Source organism: Triticum aestivum, chromosome 1B (assembly GCF_018294505.1).
Source record: "Triticum aestivum cultivar Chinese Spring chromosome 1B, IWGSC CS RefSeq v2.1, whole genome shotgun sequence".
In the NCBI taxonomy this organism is placed as follows: Eukaryota; Viridiplantae; Streptophyta; class Magnoliopsida; order Poales; family Poaceae; genus Triticum; species Triticum aestivum.
The window spans coordinates 151,190,533-151,198,224 of NC_057795.1; the positions used below are offsets into that span (position 1 = coordinate 151,190,533).

General features: G+C 41.5%; 1 long non-coding RNA gene across 1 annotated transcript; it reads left to right on the forward strand.

Annotated features, from left to right (window-relative positions):
- Positions 1-2,198: 2,198 nt before the first annotated feature.
- On the forward strand, positions 2,199-7,399 carry LOC123112911 (uncharacterized). The gene is made up of 4 exons (XR_006455785.1): positions 2,199-2,347; positions 2,485-2,537; positions 4,167-6,325; positions 7,086-7,399. It is a non-coding gene; the product is annotated as an uncharacterized lncRNA (long non-coding RNA).
- The last annotated feature ends 293 nt before the right edge of the window (positions 7,400-7,692 follow it).

Below are 7,692 nucleotides of genomic sequence, written 5' to 3' on the forward strand. Positions count from 1 at the left end.
GGCCGGCACGCGTGCTGACCTCTGTGGCCCAGGCACGCCCCCCTCGCTAAACGGGCTGGCACGGCAGCCCATTTAGCACGCCAACGCAGCTGGCCCGAGTAGGCACGTCTAGGCACAGGCGCAGACTACGTCGATCGTTGGGTGTTTTCTAAGAAAAAAATAAACATCGATCGCTCTGGCTCGCTACCTCGTTGGCTGGAATAAAATAATTGATCATCGAACGGCCGACCGTGACCATGCGCAGCGCCGCAGTGCGCCAGTGCGCTTTTCTGCTCATGCTAGAGTCACATCGATTGCAGGGATAAGGGATCGCATGAACGCACGTCTTCCGTTCCCTGGCTCGGTGTCGCTGGCTCTCTGTCTCTTTTTTTAGCATCAGTACAGACACAAGCGTTCATATACACGCGCATACACTCATCCTTTTGAACGCACACATGCACACCCTACACCTATGAGCAGCTCTGAGAGACTGAGCCTCTCCTCCCATTGAAAGCGCATCGCCGAAAATCCTGAAATAAATCCAGGAATAATGCGAGCACCAGGATTTGAACCCTGGTGGGTTGAGGATACCACTGTCCACCTAACCAACTCAACCACAGGTTGATTCGCTGGGGTATATCCTATTTGGCGCATATGCGCCGGTTCGCCAACCAGCGCCTGCAGGCGCACCGAATTGGGCTCGGCCCATCTTGCACGTCTTCCATTCCCTGGCTCGGTGCCGCTGGCTCTCTATCTCTTTTTTTTAGCATCAGTACAGACACAAGCGTTCATATACACGCGCATACACTCACCCTTATGAACGCACACATGCACACCCTACACCTATGAGCACCTCTGAGAGACTGAGCCTCTCCTCCCATTGAAAGCGCATCGCCGAAAATCCTGAAATAAATCCAGGAATAATGCGAGCACCAGGATTTGAACCCTGGTGGGTTGAGGATACCACTCTCCACCTAACCAACTCAACCACAGGTTGATTCGCTGGGGTATATCCTATTTGGCGCATATGCGCCGGTTCGCCAACCGGCGCACCGAATTGGGCTCGGCCCATCTTGCTACCTCTTACCTGCTTTCTAAAAAGAAAAAAGGAGGTGCGGAGGATCGAACCAGCGACCTCCTGCTCGAGAGGTACTGCACTAACCACTAGACTGCAATCATATCTTGTGCACAATTGCCCTTCTTCACGTTTTTCTTCTATGTCCTTCCCTTTTTTCTCCTTTTCCATTTTCTTTTTATTTGGAACTTTTTTGTTCGGTTTTCTATTCTTTTGGCCAACTTGATTGATTTTTTTTTCAAAATCTGATGAACTTTTTCAATTTTGATGAACTTTTTTCGAATTCGATGAACTTTTTTCAAAACCGATGAACTTTTTTCGATTTCGATGAACTTTTTTCAAAACCGATGAATTTTTTTTGAATCTAATGAATTTTTTTTTCAAATTTGATGAACTTTTTTCAAAAGCCGATGAACTTTTTTTCGAATGCGATGAACTTTTTTTTGAATCCGATGAACTTTCTTCGAATTTGGTGAACTTTTTTTGAATTGAATGAACTTTTCTTTGAAAACCAATGAGCCTTTTTCATTATTTTGAACTTTTCTTAAATTTGATGAACTTTTTTCGAATTTACGTTTTATTTTTTGAGATAATTTGTATTAATTATATATTAATTTTAAATGCGCGAAGCGGTTAACTAGAACTGTTTTCTGGTAGTAGACTTCAAAGTTAGTTTGGTCAAGTGGTTAGTGAGGTGGATTCGCAACAACGCGATCGTGAGTTCGAATCCCCGTCGATCCTCAGTTTTTGTTGTTTTTTCACTTCAACAAGCGCGAGATGTTGTTTTTTCACTTCAACAAGCGCGAGATGGGCCGGCCCATACCAGCGACGCTGCAGGCGCCAGCTCGTTAACGGGCGCCTGCAGCGCTGACTAGGAGCTCCCATTTGGCATGTACAATGGTCGATAAGGTAGTCTTATCTTAAATCTTGCATGTAATTTAGAGATGACAAAAAAACATGTCTACAATGGGTCATTTTTTAGCCTTATCATCAATAACTAGTTATTCCTAAAATTGTGATGAGACATATTATGCTAAGAGATCATCTCTTGCCTTCTCTTAATTAAGAGAAGATAAGCCTTCTCTTATGATTTCTCTTTCATCCACCTCATCATTTATCCTACGTGGCATTGCTAAGATAGAACCATTGTACATGCCCTTAGAGAATATCCCGTCCATTTCACCCAGCTCGCCCTACTACCAGTCTCACCCGACCGACAGAGAGAGAGGAGCACCTCCGCCGGCGGTGGTGACCGTAGAGCTCACCGTTTCCGGCAGGGACCGGCGATTCACGGTCAGGACACCCATTCTCCCTCCTGTCCTTCTCGATGCCCTGGTTTTTTCTCTATTTCCTTTCATCTATTTCCTCAATGGAAACCCTAGCTTGATTTCCCCACGTAACTGAGCCGTAGCTTTTACATGTGGAGCCAGGAGAGCGTGCTCAGCGGGAGGTGGATACCGGATCCTGCTCCGATTCCCCAAGAGTAAGATCCATTTTTTCGTCCAATTTCTGTGCTGGATGGATGGATTCCTCACTTAGCTAGTTAGGGCCCTGAAGCAATTGTTTGCCTAATTATTGCTCCTCAGGCATCCTGAATTCTTTTTCAGTCGGCCTATTGTTTGCTTAAATCTATAATGTACCTCTGAAAAACCACATTTGTAAAGCGCTGCCTGTAGAAGATTGCACTGTCCACAAATACCCAACAAAAAAGTTGTTAGATTAATCTTGAGTTCAGCATAAGTGTTGTTTCCTAATTTATGAAGTTTGCATATTATGACGACGAGAAGTAAGATCTTCTCATCTTAGGGAAAACATATTTCTTATGGAACAGACAGAAATTGGAGGTGGCTACCTTGTAGTACGGATAGTACTATGCATCTGCCGGAAGTAATTCAATGGATAGTAACAATACTCAAATGTATGTTTTTATGCCATTTATTTTGATGTTTATACGTTGGTAACCTTGTAGGTAGATAAAATTTTAGAAGACACGGAAGGCTTGGATATTGTATATTTTAGAAGTCACTCAAGCCTTGTATACATTGATGACCTACTGTTAATATCATGTGGAAAACACATTGCTGTAGAGCATATCCAGCAGTACAAATTAAGGTGGAATAAGTGAAAAACAGTGTTCTACTTGAAAAACAGTCTTTTGGCACTTTTGTAATTATTCATTTGATTTTAAAATTTAGTCCAATTGCTAGTGCTCTCTGCCAACTTACTAAATTCTATGTTGTACTTGGACAGAAGAGAACTAGTAAATGCTAGAAACAACATCCTATTCAATATCTAGCTAGCTGTATACAACAGGAAAATGAGAAGAGAAATTACATAATATGGTTGTAATAACCCAGGCGAGGAGGGTGTGGCCTTTACACTTTCACTGCTTGTGGTGCGCCTCTTCATCTAGTACTTTGACTTGAGTATCGCGTGATATTTGATATCTGTTTTACAGTTCAGTAGTTTTGATCTTGTCATGGTTAAGTATTTCTACCCTGATTCTTGGTCTGTTTTGCTTGGAAAAAAGACGCCATGTGAAGAAGAATAAGGTCTTGGTTCGAAGAACCTGCTCTACTTGTACTTTTAGTTTTGAAAAAAACTGCTACCAGCCTAACGGTGTTGCAGCTCAAAACACTCCACTATCTACCAGCTAGTTATGTAACTAGGTTAGGTACTCTATGACAGTTTGACAAGACCTATATGTATGTTTGTGCTTGTATCCTTCCAACGTTCTGCTGCCTGCTAGCTATGTTGTTTTCTTTTTTTTAACTGTATGCTGTTTTGTTTTAAACGTCTTGTCCATTTGCAAACACTTTTCTTGTTAGCAATGAGCCTGTGGGATCGGTGGATGCATGCAAGCAACTTTCGAAGCCATAATCATGAAGATACGCTGCCGCCGCGGCAATCATCATGAAGATCTGCAGTTTGTGCTGTGATGTTTTGATGTGCTACCTTTTAAGCTAGAACTCTGTAACCTGTTAAGTTGAACTTCAGTGAAAGCAGGGTTTCCAATGTGCCTCGAGTCTAAAGTTAGCAGTGTGCAGCTCTAACAAATTGCTAGGTTGTTAATTTGAGGACACATACTGACAGGAATATTTACTTTGTGCAGCTAATCCTGTAAGTCTGCAAAGATTCGACGCCTGACTGTCATGATGCCTATTTAAGTTGTTCCTTGTTGAAGCTGCAAGCATTGCGAATTGCGATCATCAGAATGTTCCAAACGAACTGCTCAACAGAGGTTAATGAGCACGGAGGTTCCAAAGACGATTTGCTGATGCTCTTTCCCAAACTCAGTAAAGTTTAATACTTCCAATTCATTAGCTTTAGCTAATGATTTTTTTGTTAATATTTACTCTACTTTAGAAAATTATATGAGCCGACGTGTCTCAAGGATGTTATTATAATATTTTTGGGTTACACTGTTTCTGTCCCAGATAATGTTTTCACATAACATTTTAGTGAGATTTTGCACAATTATTGTGCTACATTTCAGTGAATAAAATTATATTGAATAAGCAGTGTTAGTTCCGGATGACAGCATTGTCAGCACTCGTTTTTCCAGAGTCTCAGAAATGCTTTTGCAATATAGTATTTTAATAGATTTTGCAAACAAAGTATAGCAGAAATCAGGGAAAAAAATTATGTTTGCTAGACCATGTCGATCCAGATGACACCATTGTACAGGAGCATAGTCTGTAGACATGCATTACCAGTGAGGTCATTAACTGCTACTAATGGGGTCAGAAGTACTTATTAATAGCTAGCATCTATGGTGCTTCATTTTTGTGTTTTCAACTGACCACACAAACAACACACAGCTCCGCCAGTGTTCTCCAGCCACCTATTTGCTAGTCTGTCAAATAAAATTTGTAGTTCAGATTTCGGACACCAGTTATGTCGCATCAAAAATGTCGCATCAATAACCAGAAGGCCCATGAAATAGCAAAATTTACAATTCCAAAATATTCTAGGCTGCTGGATGGATGTTTTAATTTGCAATACACATTTTTTAAAGAACCACTTTGTTGATTATAGTCGATGTGTATTGCAACCACGTTGATCAATGGAACCAGTTCATTAATTTCATAGGTTTGATGCCACAGGCTTGATCCCGTTCCTCACATGGTACATGTGGATGCCAAGAGGCTGCGACGGTGTTACTCAATCCCCGTTGAACCGGTATCCAAGGTGTTCGACGACGACGACAACCTCCTCATTGAGACCATCGTCTGCCTCGGATTCCCCACCACCCTCATTTGCGCCTCCCTATTCTGCAAGCGCTGGCTTTGGCATGCCTCCGACCCCGCTATCCTCTGTCGCTTCCGTAAGCTCCACCCGCCCTGCCTCCTCGGATTCTACGTCAGAAGTATGTTCGATAATAACCCTCCAAACTTTGTGCTGATGCTTCCACAACCCCTAGAGCTCGACGCCGTCATTCTCCATGCAAACTTTAGCTTGGACACATACAAGGGCATTAGAATTCACATTGTGGACTGTTGAAACGGCAACATCTTCATCTGCAGCAGGACATCCTCATGTATAGAAGTAGTGCACAGACGGTTGTACCTTGATAGAGGAATTTATATCTTGCCACAACTCCCGACTCGCCAACTTCAGCACGGCGGTTTCTACACTTTGAGTGACCTTGTCTTCAAGGAAGAAGGTGAACGTTTGTCCTACTTCTATGTGTGCTTCGAGTCTATCGGGATGTTAACAAAATCTACGGTGCACGTGTATAAGTTCCAAGATGGTTCCTGGTGCATGCCTACCTCGTTCACTAGTACTCATCTCCATTATAATCCATGGTACTAAGACATCAGATCGACAATAAAATCTATATAGCCTCCTTGAGCAACATTCTTGTCTTCGAATTGTCGACCTCAGGTTTCTCCATATGTCACCTTCTGCTGATGATTCGGGTGTATATCTTATTTGTGCTAATAAGCTTCAACTTGACATTTGGCTGCACAAGAGGGAAAAATAGTCGCTGGAGGATACCATTTTTTTGCGAGAGATGCTTGCTGATTTGAAGATCTCAGATCACACATTTGATAATTGTCATACTGATGTTTTCCTTATAAACCAAGTGGGGAACAATGTTGGATTTGTGTTCTTGCAGATTGGACGATCTATACTCTACTTGGACACTAAGTGCAGGACATTGCGTAAAGTTTATGGGATTGAAAGAGAGGGTATACTACATCGTATCCATCCTTTCTTTATGATCTGGCCTCCCACATTCCCTATGCGCAAGGACGATATTGCAAGGTTTTCCTTTTCCCCTTGGGTGATGCGACTAAAATTCGTTTTATTTGGAAGTGATAGAAGTTGTTTATATTGGAGTTACCTTAGAGGAGAAGCATTCACTATAATACCGCAGTTTCACGGGAAGGATGTCCCATATGCATAGGTGCATGATAGGGAAATTGAGAAGGACAATAGGGATTGGGGATAGATAAGATAAATTAGAGGGATATGGGTCAGCATTTGAAGTGCGCTCCTCAAGCTGTAATGTCTTGCATTTTTAATATTTAGTTTATTCAGTATATTCTATAATAGAAATAACTTTGATGGAGTGAGTTGCCGCTCACATGCCTGTTTGATGATTTAGAGAGAAATTAGAGGGGTATGGGTGAGCACTTCAATTGTTATCCTCAAGTTATTATGTTTCAGAGTTTTAGAACTTTGTATATTTTGTATGTTGGATAACAGAGTTAAATTTGCTGGAGCATGCTCTCACAGATTTAAATTATGGATGGGACATTCTACACTGGCATGCTTATGATTATACATTTTTTTTATTTAGACATATCACATGAATTTTTTCCTGTTATAACACATGACATCCAATCTTCCGTGACCATTTTGTACGTTTGGGTGTCTAGACTGTAAATAAGTCCCTTCTGAGTATCAATCTATTTACTGCATGTACTGGAACAGTTTTTGTCATCTTGAGTTTAAATGTTTGACTTTCACTGTATAGTGAGTTTTCTAGATCTTGATCCTTGTCTTGTTTTGCTTGGAACAGTGAGATCACATCAAGATGAGGAAGGTGCAGCTGAGCAGCTGCTGTTAGTTATGTGGTATTAAGGACCGCCTCAGACAAGTGTTGTATTTGCTTCAGCGAAAGCAAGCCAAAGTTACTTCAGGGCTGAGTTAGCAACGTAAAGCTCTAGCAAATAAATGGATTGTCAGTTAGAGAACACAACTGAACTTTCAGCTTTCACTACTTTTCCTTGTGGTTGGCAAATGTGCTTAATTGTGTCTTGTACTCTTGTGGGACCATATCACCCTTGCATTACTGTTACTGCTATCAAGATGAGCGTTGGATTCGCTTCAGTTTCCGATGTCTTAATGTTTTTGGCTGTTGCTACTGGAATGTTGAGCTGTTGCTGTTGAAATTAATTATGTGTACCCAAAAAAGATAGAATGGCAAGGTAGAAGCTTAGCGGAGAAGGATTTTCAAATATGATTGTGCTACGAGGGCCAGAGTGTTAAGAACTGAAGGATAATGTACATGACAAATCTACAACAGAATATTAGGGATGGAATCTCCAACCAAAGATTAGTAGTGTGAGTTAAAAAAGGTACGAAGTATATCTGAAGAACTGAATGACCATACCGTGGTGACTTTT